Consider the following 14,265-nt stretch of genomic DNA (forward strand, 5'->3'; position numbering starts at 1 on the left):
TTTTACACACACACACAAATCCTTTTACACACGCACAAATATTTTTACACACGCACAAATCCTTTTACACACGCACAGGTATTTTGGATCTATTTTGTCTCCATAATGATTTGACATTAAATGACAACAGAACCCATAACAATTCATATTCACAGGGCAAGATTCATAATTATTATGTTTTTACTTTTTAACTGCAAAAATTGTAATACTACTTTCTATGTCTAAGAAATCTGTAAAAAAAAAAAAGTAAACAAACAACAACAGCAACAAAAGACCCAGTACAATATAGCCAAGCATAGTGCCTAAAATGGCCAAAAACTGAAGTTAGATGGAGCTAAAAGCTAATAATTATTGCTAAAGGGTGTGGTCATGGTGGCACAGCAAATGTCAATATCTTGCTATGACACTAATTGTTGTTGTCGCTTCACATATTTCATCCAATCTGCACCCAAATGGCCAGGACTGAATATATCTACATACACAGACCCTCCAGGATTTCGCGATGTTGTGATCGCAACTATTAACGCAAAATCAAGCAAACCTGCGAAATCGCAACTTTTTGCAACTTTGCCCAAAACACTGCAACTTTAACCCAATATTTATTTTTTCTAAAGTTATTCGCCACCGTTTCTGTGGTCTAGTCTTCTTTGTGGGTTTGTGTAGTGTGGAATACAAAATAACTCACGAAGAAGACATGCGACATGACGCCACATCCTGTTAACATCAGCGTGCCGGGAGCATGCAGGAGCAGCAACCGAAGTGAAAATCTGCTCTATTGCTTCACATTTGCCCACAAAGATTTCAGCAAAACACCGCAGTGAAATTAGATTTAAGTTGGATATTGGATATTCGCGCTCCGCGGAGTTAGCGGCGTCTAGCTCACGGCTGACCCGAAACAGGAATGCTAATGTCGGCCAGCCGTCCCCAAGTGAACCACCGTGTGTGAAAGAAGGGGCCGGCAGAGAACATTAGCGTTCGTGTTTCGGGTCAGTCGTGAGCTAGACGCCGCTAACTCCGCGGAGCGCGAATATCCAATATCCAACTTAAATCTAACTTCACTGTGGTCGCAAACCAGTTTCCTACCCAGCTGCACGAAAGCTGTTTTTCACGTCCTGCAGTGTAATCATCAAACATAAATGCAAGTCATCCATCGACAAACACTTTGCGTCTGCAAAACATGTGAGGAGAGCTGCAGACGAGGGACAATCCAGAAATGGTCATGAATGTCAGTTTATAAGCTAAAAAAGTTCTCAAATAAAGCACCTTTTGAGAATGTCAATGTTTGTTGGTAATTATCTTACAAAACTAGTAAGTATTTTTGGTTTATATATTAAAAGTTATGGTTTTTATTGATTTTAGTAAAAAAAAAAATCGTAACTTTTCGTTGCAACTTTTAGGAAAATGCCCCGCGAAATCAGGCATTTTAGCCCGCAACAATCACAAAAAATGCCTGCGAAATCCTGGAGGGACTGACATACACAAATAATGTGGGCATGGGGAAACAGATAAACAGCGCCTCCTAGAACATTTTAGACAACCTCAACTTTGGCTTCTTGTCATAAAACACTAAGTTGCTGTAACTCACACATGCAACACCTGATTTGCACCTAAAGCCACATGTTTGATCCAAGTCTAGTACTGAACAATACTACATGCCAATATAATTTTAGCCTTGCCTACTGAAAACAGGAAGTTACATGTTTTACTCATGGTCATCATTCTGTGGGCTGCCTTTTCATATCAATAGTGATGCTGTTGAAATTTAGTCAGATAATGAATTACAAGTTGATGTTCCTTGGTATTCTTTTACTCATGGATGTTGGCCATTTTGACTCATAGTCCCTATTTTGAAGACATTTGTTGTCCTTTCCAGGTCTTACATTTGAATAACCACCTCCTGGAAATTCTGGAATGTGTTGGCTGTGCTTATTGTACGGTATTGGAACACAGACTGAAGCATTGGAAGAACCATTCATTGCTGCTTGCAAATTTATTAATATTTTTATTTATTCACTGTTTACTCCATGTTTGGACTTTCCAAAGGACTTACCGGGCTGTCGCCTCAGGCCACAAAATTGAAGGGGGCCCAAATATATTATTGTTGAGAAAGGGGGAACTAAAGCGGAAATTTCACAAAGAATAAGTTTTAGATCCACATGTCTACAGCCTAATATACGACTAAGATAAAGTGTTCAACCATTTATCATTACTCAACTCATATCATTTAACAACTATACTTACGGTAACCATAACAGCTCCATAAGTGAGAACAGTAACCAAAAAAAGGCTATTAGACTAATCATTTTTATTTTAAACTAATAAAACAACAACAAAACAGGAAGACATAGCAAAGCATGCTAGGAACATCTGTTTAACTATTCTCAACATGCTACAATATTATTGTTTTTAATGAAAAGATGTTTTGCAAACGCCTCATTTTACATATTTCAAAAGACGTACAAGGCCACATCACGGAGAAGTGTTTTAATTTGTTGGAACCCATATCTGTTAACTACTGCTCTGTTATTATTGGTCAGTTTTTACTGCTTGGGGGAGGGACTTCATTGATTCTGTGTAGTCATGGCTGAATTTGAAAACATGACAGCAGAGCATGGAAAAGGAAAAGAAAGAAGAAGAACAAAGTAAAATGGTGATTTATAAACACATAAACAGGCATCATTTATTTTAAACCAGTCAGCAATGGTGTAGCAGGACCATTGTTGTTTTGAGTTACTCCAGATTAGTTTATACCAAGACCAGCTTAAGAGTTAACATTGCTGCTAATAGCAGTGTGCCATGGTAGAAGAGTTTACCAGTCCTTTTCATGGAAATAAATGGAAGAGCTGCCAGCAGTCACTGCTGTTACTGTAGGGGATTCATACAGAACCAATCCTATTTAGAACTGATGAATCTATTGTGTATTTTAACTAAGGACTGGAAAGCTGGCAACGTAAGAACGTCGACTTAAAGGTTCAGAACACACAGAAACATTTTGTCTCCTGGGAGCTGTTTCGATTAAAAAAAAAGAATTGACTAATCCAGGATAAGTTTGACCTTGTCAGAAGATCTGGGATTAATTACTTTTAATGAACACCAAGCTAGGCTGGAATTAAACGGTTAAGTCAAACCAGGCTGATGTAAATAACTTTGGACCAAGTGTTCCAGCATTCAAGAGTGAAACTTGCTATCACACCTAGAGATTGATGAGGTACAACAAAGATGCTACGGCATGGGGGAGCCAGGACTACAGGTCAGAGGTGTACACTGACAAGCTAAATACAAGAACAACTGACCTGAAAATGAAGATTGTGACCAAGGTAGATACCTAGAACCTGTACCCCTTGCCAAGGCTAAGTGACAAAGTAACCTCTGAAAGTCTGCTTGAAAATGTGAATGCAGCACTGTTAAGTAACCCTACTGACAAGATCACAGAGACCAATGAGCTGGTATAAACCATTGGCCCTTGACATGCTTGGCTATAAGATCAAGCCTACAAGTAATAAGGAGCATTGCCACCCATGGAGGAGGAGGCTGGAAGCTAAGATCAAGGCAAGAGGGAGATAAATCAGCCAGCTGTCAGAGCAACAGAAAGGTGCAATGAAGAAAGATTCACTACAAAAATACCACAACTTGTCATACCTTAGGTTCCAGAGACTGCCAAACAATGTCTCTAAGCTCAGGCTACTTTCCTGAGGAGGTACACTCAAGCAGAAGCTAGGGTATTCTCCACCACACCATTCAAAGTGTACTCTCAATGACAGGGGAATAACACGAGAGTGGATCTACCCAGAGCTAAGAAGCATATGGGAAAAGGAGGCATCACACAATGATAATGCTCCTTTTTCTTGTTGTCTGTGCTGAAACAGATTACTTTTAGCACTTTTGGATATGATGTATATCGCTCCCATTCATCAATGACAGTTGGTGTATGTCTGTGAACTGACCTTGACCACTCGGTTTTGGTTTTCAATGCTTGTTCTTGATGAGAAAATCCAATAACTAAAACTATGATAAACTCTTCCGTATCTTAAGCTCAATGTCTCTTTTTTATTTTAGATTATAAATCAGACAAAATAACGAGCAGATCTGACAAAGTCTAACTATGTATGGGTGAAATTAGGAATATAGGGATTTTATCCCCAACCTTTAACTACTAAGATCCCATCAGGCTGAGAGTGTGTTGTGTTGTTTTTGCTAATGTTGATTAGCTGTGGTGACCATCTTGAGTTGGGTTGACTCCCAAAGTTAATAATTTGTAGATGTATTCCAATGATTATTTTCTCAAAGTTTCATTAAAATCTGTCCAGTGGTTCAGAGATATTTTACTAACAAGCAGACAGAGGTAACTGCAAGTAGATAATTGAAAAATTTTAAACAAAGATCTTGTTTTAAAATCTTGATCTCAGAATGTGACTTGGAGACCAGTCTCAGCTACTACCACACCAAATCTTAGCTAATTCTCTACAAAAATGACTGAGTTATAACTGTTTTTGTGCTTTTTAAGGTCAGTTGGCTGTGGCGGCCATCTTGAATCAGACTGACTTCAAAAGTTAATCAGTTGTAAATCAAAAACATTTTAATAAAACAAATCAACTGGATTTCTGTTTTGTAGTTAAAGACATTTTGCTTCCATCCAGAAAGGTTTCTCAATTCAAAACTGGAAATTGAGAATTGGAATCAGAACTCCACACTCTCCAGTTTTGAAATGAGAAAGCTCCTCGGATTTCGTTCAAATTAATCCAGTAGTTCATGAGATATTTTGGTAACAGATAGACACAGGAACACAGACACCAGCACAAACATATTTGTTTATCTTCACCTTTCGGCAGCGGGTGATATAACAAAGTTTACAACAGGATTCAGGTTTTATGAGTATCCACTCATAAACTCTGTCAAAGACAATGATTCTCAGGGGATTGTGGCAGATTTTATTTGTACCTTTGAATGTGAGCTCTATAAAACTGTTTTATTGCTAAACGTCTCTGTTTTGTTGCTCAAATGGGAGATATAGTTTTCTAGAAGCAGCAGTGGGTTTATTTAAAAGCAAAGTCTGGACTAATTTTACTGCTGTGGAATAATCTGGGAATAAAGCTTTATTCAGATTTATTGTTCTTTTGTCTCATTCTGGATCTTGTCAGTCAGAGAAATGGAGAGAGACATGAAGCAGCAGCAACAGCAGCAGCAAAACTTCAGTGTTTTTTCTAACAGCGCCTCTGTAAACCTTGTGCCATTATGAAATAAAAATGTTCCATTACAATCACAGTTCAACCAAAATTTATTCAGTAATGAACCACATATTAACCATTTTCAAAATCAAACAGATCCCTTGTGGATCACTCAGTGCTTTCCAGCTTCTTTTCTTTTTCTTTATGAAAAGTGCTGCACAGCAAAGCTGTTTCTATAAGCATGTCCAGTTTTGTCAGTGGCTACCTCCATGGGAACATGTTGGTCAATGTAATATGCAGTTGGTGGGTCAACACAACCATGTCGTCTGAGGTAATTATGAAGCACTGCAGTTCCCACAATAACAATACATCATCTTCTTAGTTCAAAATGTAACGTATTCCTGAGACATTGGAAACGATTCTTCCAGATACCAAACATGCGCTCTACCAGCTCTCTGGTGTGGATGTGGGCTTGGTTGTAGCATTGGTGCTCAGGCCTGATCAGATGCAGATAATGAGTAAACAAGAAGTGTGTCTGTGCATAACCACTGTTGCTAAGTAGAACTCCACTGTGTTCTCCAGCTTCAAACTGAGAACACAAAGAGGAGTCTTGGAAAATCCTTGAGTCGTGCGTTGAACTGCTCCAACATTGTTTGAGAACTGCATAGCAGGAGTACAGACATCCTATACGTTTTTTGAAAACCAGTTTTTACGATTCCTGTACAGCTCAGCATCTTCTGTTGAAGGGCACTTAGTGGTGGTGGTCTTTCAGCATCATTGATGTAGTCAAGATAATTAATTTTGTCCATCCACAGTGAAGCATACAGCCTTTACTCTGAAGGTAAACCTGCCTCTGGCCTAGTTAGCCATCAATTTTCGGATATTGGTGGCTTCTTCCGGGTGGAATGCTCAAGCACTAAAAGGGGCTTTCATTAATGCGTTGAAGGAACCTCTCAAGGACCAGCTAGCCGGGAGGGACAAACCATGGTCCCTGGAGGATCTGATCGACCTTACCATCCGCCTCGACAACAGGCTGCGGGAGAAGCAACGCGAAAAAGACTGTAAGCATCACGCAACTTACCTTTTCACTTCTCCTCCTGTTTCCAGTGACCGGCGAACGGAACCTAGTTCTACGGGACAGGAGTCCGAAGCCATGCAACTAAGACGAGCCAAACCGAGTCCTGAAGAGGAACAAAGACGTTATGAGGCCAGAGAGTGTTTCTACTGCGGCGACAAGAGGTACTTCCGAGCTAAATGCCCGTTTTTGGTAAAAAAACAAGCTCACTAGAAAGGCGAGGGATTCTAGTGAGCAGTTCTACACAACCCCTCAGGCCCTGTTTTTTCCTCCACACCACCCTTATGAATGAACATTCTAAGATCACCGTCCATGCTTTGGTGGACTCAGGAGCAGAACAGAAGCTCATCTCCGAAGACCTGGTCCATGAGTTACAACTCCCCCTGCAGGAAATAACCTTGCCACTACCAGTTATGGACATCTCCGGCCAGGTCATTACCCACATCAAACATTGTGTCAATAATCTACAGTTCATGGCTACTGGTAACCATCACGAATCGGGTGAGTTTCTGGTTTTCTCCTCACCCACTTCCCAGATGATTTTAGGTTACCCATGGTTACGTAAGCATAATCCCGCGATAAATTGGTCTGAAAAGAGAATAGAGTCCAGGAGCGACTTTTGTCTGCAAAATTGCCTCCAGTCAGCCAGGCCCGTTCTCCATGTAAAATGAGAGGCCCCTGAGGAAATAGAGCTCTCCAAAGTACCGTCCGAGTATCACGACCTGCCTCTCACTACCGCCCCACAGACCTTACGATTGTGCGATAGAGCTCCTACCTGGAGCCCCTTTTCCATCTAGTCGTCTGTTTAACCTCTCCAGCCCGGAAAGAGAAGCCATGAAAACTTCTATCGAGTAGTCCTTGTCCTCTGGTATAATCCGCCCTTCCACTTCTCCGGTAGGCGCAGGTTTTTTCTTTGTCGAAAAGAAAGACAAGAGTCTCCATCCCTGTATTCATTACCGTGGTCTTAATCAGATCACTGTAAAAAAAACAAACTGTTAATTGATTCCGTTCACCAACAATTACATTCTGCCACCATCTTCACCAAACTGGATCTCCGCAATGCATATCATCTTGTGAGAATAAAGGAGGAAGATGAATGGAAGACGGCTTTCAAAACTCCCCTTGGTCATTTCGAGTACCTAGTAATGCCTTTCAGACTCACCAACGCCCCTGCAGTGTTTCAATCCCTAATAAATGACATTCTACGAGATTTCCTGAATGTTCTTGTTTTTGTATATTTAGATGACATTCTGATCTATTCTCAGGACCCCATCCAGCACCGGCGGCAGGTATGAGCAGTCCCTCAGAGGCTCCTCGAAAACCAACTCTTCGTGAAGGCCGAAAAATGTGAGTTTAACGTCTCCTCAGTAACCTTCTTGGGGTTTATGTTTGGGCAGGGTTACTATGAAACGGACCCTGAAAAGACGAAAGCGGTGGCTGAGTGGCCCATCCCCTCTGTAAGGATTTAGAGTTTCTGTCTCTGCCCTGCTGGCGGTGCCAGGAACTCTTCCTCCACAGCTGCAACCAGTTACCCATGATGATCTGCACCTGTATTTAAACCCTTGGCTGGTCCGAGAGCTTCGCTGGAGCATCGCACCTTATGGGACTTTCTGCTCTGTTGTTTGTACATACCTGCTCGCCTGGAAATCACGGTGCACTTACCAGTGGACTTACCTGTTGTTTGGATTCCGGATCCTCCTCCTCCTGGACAATCCTCGGTGGACACGTCCTCATCTCTGCGCCTCACTCCTCGCTGAACCTGTAAGAAAAGGAACTGTACTTCCACTACGAACAAGTATTAATCTGTACCCAAGACTCACCTTGCTCCCCCCTTGCCGTTTCAGATCATCCTGGCAGCCGTTTCCAGCACTAGCATTATATCCCCTGTAAATAAAATCACTTACCTTTTTACTCCATCTCTGCGTCTGGTTTCGGTTCACACTCTTACGACAGACTCTGAACTATGTCAAGATTCTGTTATGGCGGAGCATGGCAAACCCGTGGCAGAGCCAATGACAGAGCCATCTAAAGGGAAGTGAAAAACAGCCTCCTTGATCTGAACTCAAGTTGTGTTCTGTTACTAGACTTCTGTGCAAGGCATGGCAGTCCATAACAAACACCACGTTCGAGTATAGTGCGGTCTATAAGTGTACTAAGTACCAGGCCACCTCAGGCCAAAGCTCAATGATCGATTTTGTAATCGTATCATCAGACCTGCGGCCATATATCTTGCTCAATAACACACGGGTAAAGAAAGAGGCACAGCTGTCAACTGATCACTACCTAGTGTTGAGTTGGATCTGGAGCCAGGGGAGGCTGCTGGTCAAATCTGGTAAACCCAGATGTCCCATTAAAGTTAGAGAATGTGAAATCCAAATGGGACATGTTCAGGACCTCTATTGCAGAGATGGCTTCCAGGAGCTGCGGCCTAAAGGTCATAGATACCTGTTGCGGTAGCAACCAAAGGACTACTCTGCCCATCCGGGGGGAGGCAAAGTCTAATGGCCAGTGCCAGGGCACCAGGGGTGGACGTGATTCACTCAGAGATCCTAAAGGCTCTGGACACTGTGGGGCTGTCATGATTGACATGTCAGTCTTCCATGTGACATTGAAGATACAACACCTGTGGAGTGGCAGACCAGGTTGGTGGTTCCAACTATTGAGGGATTACACTTCTCAGCCTCCCTGGAAAAGTTTACTCCAGAGAGTTGGAAGGGAAGCGCCAACTGATTGTGAAACAAAGTTGAGCTTGTTCTCAGTGCATTTTATCCCTTGTCGCTGATCCTGTTTGTAGTGTTCATGGAAAGAATCTCAAGGCACAGTCATGGAGAGAAATGTGTCTGGTTTTGAAACCTTTGGGCCTGATCTCTTCTTTTTTTGCAGAAGATGTAGTCATGAGATATGGATCACAAAATTTTGAATACAAGTGGCTAAAATGAGCTTCCTTCGTAGAGTGGCCAGGCTCAGCCTTAGAAATAAGGCGAGAAGCTCCGTCATCTGGGGGAAGCTCAGAGTACAATCGCTGTTCCTTTGTATTAAAAGGAGTCGGCTGAGGTGATTTTGGTACCTGATTAGGATGCCTCCAGGACGCTGGAAAATATCGCTGTGGATAGGAATGTCTGCGTTTTTATCCTGGTCTTGTTGTAGTTGTGACCCAACCACAGATAAGTGGTAGAGAATGGATGGATGGATGGATGGATGGATGGATGGATGGATGGATGGATAGAGAACCAATCTCTCCTTTCATTCATGACTTTATTTTTTTTCCATACTTAACCATACTTCTGATGGCCGCCACTGCAACCTTTGCAATTGTCTACAACTCAGTCAATCTCAGAGATATTGAGCTACAATTTGTTATGAGTAATCCCTAAATTATAATATAAGTGCCTAAAGATCCCTCAGTTCATTGTTTAAATTATTGTTATTATTATGCATCCAGATGTAATAATAATTATTATTATTGTAAAAGATGAAGTACAGAAACAGTTCCTAAACTGCATAAAAAAACAGCTCACTGTATCAGAAATGGAGATATATGAGAGGTCGAGAGTTTATTACCATATACACAAATACAGTACATTACAGTACATGTGCATTAGAATTCTTGTTGTGTTCCACACAAGTTAACTTATTAATTGTAAAGAAGGTAATAATAAAAATAAAGAAGTTTTAAAAGATGTTAAAAGAATTTTAATTTTAAGAAAAAAATTTCTAAATTCTAAAAAAGTTGTACAAGTATTGTTTATATATTGCACAGGAATTTAAATTGCTCATGTATTGCACATACATTTAGCAAAAAATTACATTTGCATTATACATGTCTATTATCTGTTTATGTATGGAAGTTACACAGGATACAAAGGTTTTACAGAAGATGAGCCACTGGTGCCTGCAAGAGAAACCCAAGCAGGTAATCTGTCATTATTGGGGTAGTAAGCTAGGCAGAACTAAAACTCTTTTCCCACCTTGCATATTTACAAAAAAACATTCCTGTGTAGCCCCAATGTCACGTGCAACCAGTTTAACAGCTGCAAAAAAAAAATGCTGTTGTGAAAGTGGGTTCTGTGAGTTCTGATGCTCATTGGTCTCCAGTGTTTCAGGTTGTGTCACCCACATGAAGAGAGAATGAACTGGGTGAAGTCTATCTGTAAGGATGCTCTGTGCTTTCCTTCCACAGCGTGAGGTATTTGTTGTGTCCATAGAGGGGAGGTCAGAGTCAATCACCCCTCTACCTACTTGATAACCCACTGTATCAATTTTCTCTCAGTCAATGTGGTTTTGCCTGACCAAATTGTGACGCCACTAGTGAGGACACTCTCAACAAAGACCTGGGTGATGTGCAGACCTCTAGGACCTGCCTTCTTCAATAGTCTGATGAAGTATAGTCCCTTTTGATCTTTTTTCAATGGTTTTGCAGGGTTTTTATTTACCCCACGCAAGGTTGTCTGAGACATGGAGGCCAAGGAACTTGAAGTTCTCATTAACTCAACCCCTTGATAGTGACAGGCTGCAGAGGTGGTGCTCTTGTAATGAAGTCTAGGATGAATTCGGCTAGAGTAGGAGTAGATAATTGTCCTCTCCGTAGACAGTGATGTTATGAACCAAGTTCCCATATGAAGACTCATCCCCTCTGCTGATGAGGCCAAGGATGGTTATATTGTCTACATACTTAATGATGATATTGTTGTGATCTGAGACACAGCTCAAGGAGAAGAGTTTTGGACTGAGAAAGCAACCTTGAGAGGTCCCTCAGCAGAGACCTTCTTTTCACCACCTGTGGCATGTCTGTGAGAAAGTAATCTAGTTACATGACCTACAGTAATTGTATTACTGTAATATTACAGTAATATTATTACAGTAATAATCTAGTGGGGAAAGAAAGCTGGTTTAGTGAAAACTCTGAGTAAGTTGATCCTGCATTTAGGGAAACCTGCAGTTTTTTTGTTCCTAAAGGAGAGGTAAGTGATTCAGTCTGATGTCAGAAGAGGATTTATTGGCAAAGGTTGTATGTGGTCTTATTCCTAGAAAAAAATTTATTATATTTATATATAGGCATAGGCACCAGCTCCCCGCGACCCGAAATGGAGAAGCGAGTAAAGAAAATGGATAGATGCATGGATGAATATATATATATATATATATATATATATATATATATATATATATTCAAGTTTTAACAATATGTTTTTCCTCAGATTACTCATTTATTTTAGTAACAGCATATCCATTATAACACCTTGGACATACCATATGCACTCATCAGAATAAAGTCCGTTCATTGTGCTGAGATATATTTTGCAGAAATAATTTCAAACATTTTAATAATTGTCACAAAATAAAGACAAATAATTCACATATTTATTATTATTATTATTATTAACAATTCCCTACATAGCTACAAACTTTGCAGTTTGAATTTCAAATATTTTTTCAACAATAAAACATTGACACACCTTAAACTGAAATTTCAGTATTACATTTTGTAGCCTAAATGCAGAATTTCCTTTTGTTTTTTTAAGTCTTAAAGAGATGCCGCCTGTATAACTTTGATGGTGAAAATAGCTAAATAATAATAAGAGACCAATTGGTGCTCATTAGTGTTTAGTGGTTTTTATTAAAAATATATATATTCAGACCAAACAACATCTGTCTATGGAAAGTTAAGAAAGTTAAGAAACAATGTAATCAAAGGCTGATTACATTGAGTTATTTATTCTCAATGTTATCAGCTTTTTTGGAACCAAAAACCCAGAATTTTCCCAGAGAGTTAACCTACCCTCTTAGAGTTTATGGATAAGCTCAGAGTTTGATAAACCTCCTTTCTGGAATACCCCCAGAATTAGTAATAATGCATATGTGTCAGAAGAGTTTAGGTGTTGTAAAATTTGGTGCCGGTGCTTTAGTATTAATCTGTTTGCATCATTGCAACTGATGTGAGTGGCACAGGTCTGAAATTGAAAATAGTGGCTGTGTTTGAGATTTTGATGACTGGCACTACAACAAAAAACTTCAAGATGTGAGAGTGAAGTTTTAAAGATGTCCACATAAACTTATGCCAGCTGACCTGCACAGATCTTCAAAACTCTGCCAAGTCTCTCTGCCTTGCTGGGGTTCACCTGGAGTATCTTGCCCGTTGGGTCGTGAGTTTTTTTTTGCGGGGATGTCTCTGTTGTGCTGGCTGAATCGGGCGAAGAAGCTGTTGAAGTTGTCAGGTAGAAAGGCATCCAAGGTCACAGTATTCTTTGCATTCCTCCTATGATTGGTGATTGAGTGGATCCCCTGCCACATCCTCCTTGTGTTGTTCTCTGTGTAGCAGCTCTCAAGTTTGTGTGTGGATGTCCTCTTGGCTGCCCTGATGGATTTTTGAAACTCATTGCAGCATGCTTGTACTTCCTCTGTTTCCTGCCATGAAGGTTGCACACCAATTTCTAATTTTGATGTGAGCATCCACACTGAAGCGTGGCCTTTGGTTGGGCAATACACAAATAATTCTAGACGGGATGCGGATGGAGATGCACCACTTGATGTAGTCACAGTATATGTGTATAAATTTATTTTGCCTGTGTCTTCTTCAAAAATGTTCATATCTGTGGCGAAAAGTATTAATGGAAGGGTTAGTTGTCCTTTGTTAACCAGTGAGCGGAGTAAGCGGAGTCTTTGGTCATCCCTCCTGCCTTTCCTGATTTCATTTTGGCCTGGATATGCTGGGAAATCCCTGTGCTGTAGCCTGGTTGGATGACATCCCTCCAGTGTGAAGATGTAGCTGCAGCATTGTGCTGAGAACATTTGTGTTAAAATGTCCACTAAACATCAGTTGTCCAAGTTGTAGCAGAGAGGAATAGTATTCAGGATATTATTTCTGAATCAATCAATGACTTTTTGGGCTTCATTAATAATCCCTGCCTCATCTTGTAATTTTACATAAAAGTGTGTTGTATATTATGGATTAGAGTCAGAGCTAATTGAATCTCTTTATTGTGAAGTTAAAAGTTTAAGATTTATCTGTCCCGACCTAGACAGCAGCAGGTTGTTCCAGTAAGTGACTTTATGTTTTTTGCAGGTAAAAATACAGTTTCAGAGTGTTCTACCAAACAACTGAGTGTCTTTCTGTTTATTTATGTCATACATACCTAAACTTTGAAATGCCCAAGCCTCAGAAGTAAGCCTCCAGCTCACATCTGCATTCATTTACAAAAATCATGTGTAATCCATGAAAGCGATGTCTAACATTGAAGGATGAGAGGTGATAGGCAGCTGTGTTACATTTAAATACATAATTACACCAATTATCACTATTTTTTAAAACTTATGCGAGTGTGAAGTAACTGCACATACTGTCACTCCTCTTGCACTTAGCGCTAATGCCAGAGGACTCTGTGCATCTCTAATTCACACTCCATGAAACGTTGTTTCCAGCATGTAGACCTGATTTTTGATCCCGCAGAAAGGAGAATCATATGTACAGGGCATAGTTGTATTTGTTGCATATTTAATTTGAGGTATGTCAGGGGAAGTGTCTCATGTGCACTGAGTTCTACGCTGATCTGGATGTACAAAGGCAACATATTTGGATTCACATGTATGCACAGTTTTATACATATGGATTTTTTTGTGTACACGTTTCAGTAGAAAATCCACTTATGGCTTTGTTCATGAGGACCCTAATATAAACGTTTAGAATAAAACTGGAACCACAGAGAATTGTTTTAGGTTTGACTTGTTTAAAGTTGGTTCTCTTTTGAGTGTTATGCCTCTTTCACACGGCCCCTAATTCAGAAGTCCGGCTCTACTCCGCTCTACTCGGCTCGGCTCGATAAAGAATGCGTCGCGTTCGGGGGGGGGTTAGCTACAGAAACTTAGCGCAAGTTGTGTAAACAACGGAAGCGCTATGGACAATGTTGGCCCTGTGTTGTTGCTGTTTTTTAAACTTATGGGGATTCTCCTGAGACTTCAGGAAGAGAGGCGCAGTGGAAGAAATGCTCTGGATGCCACGATTGTTGCGCGGAGTAGGACAGCTGTTAT

The 14,265-nt window shown here is 40.5% G+C and overlaps 1 protein-coding gene across 1 annotated transcript in view; it reads right to left on the reverse strand.

The window, feature by feature from the left end:
• kcnj13 (potassium inwardly rectifying channel subfamily J member 13) overlaps nucleotides 1-14,265 on the reverse strand; it is a 35,441-nt gene that overhangs the window by 3,677 nt on the left and 17,499 nt on the right. The window lies entirely within an intron of this gene.

This window comes from Kryptolebias marmoratus, linkage group LG2 (assembly GCF_001649575.2).
Source record: "Kryptolebias marmoratus isolate JLee-2015 linkage group LG2, ASM164957v2, whole genome shotgun sequence".
Taxonomy (NCBI): domain Eukaryota; kingdom Metazoa; phylum Chordata; class Actinopteri; order Cyprinodontiformes; family Rivulidae; genus Kryptolebias; species Kryptolebias marmoratus.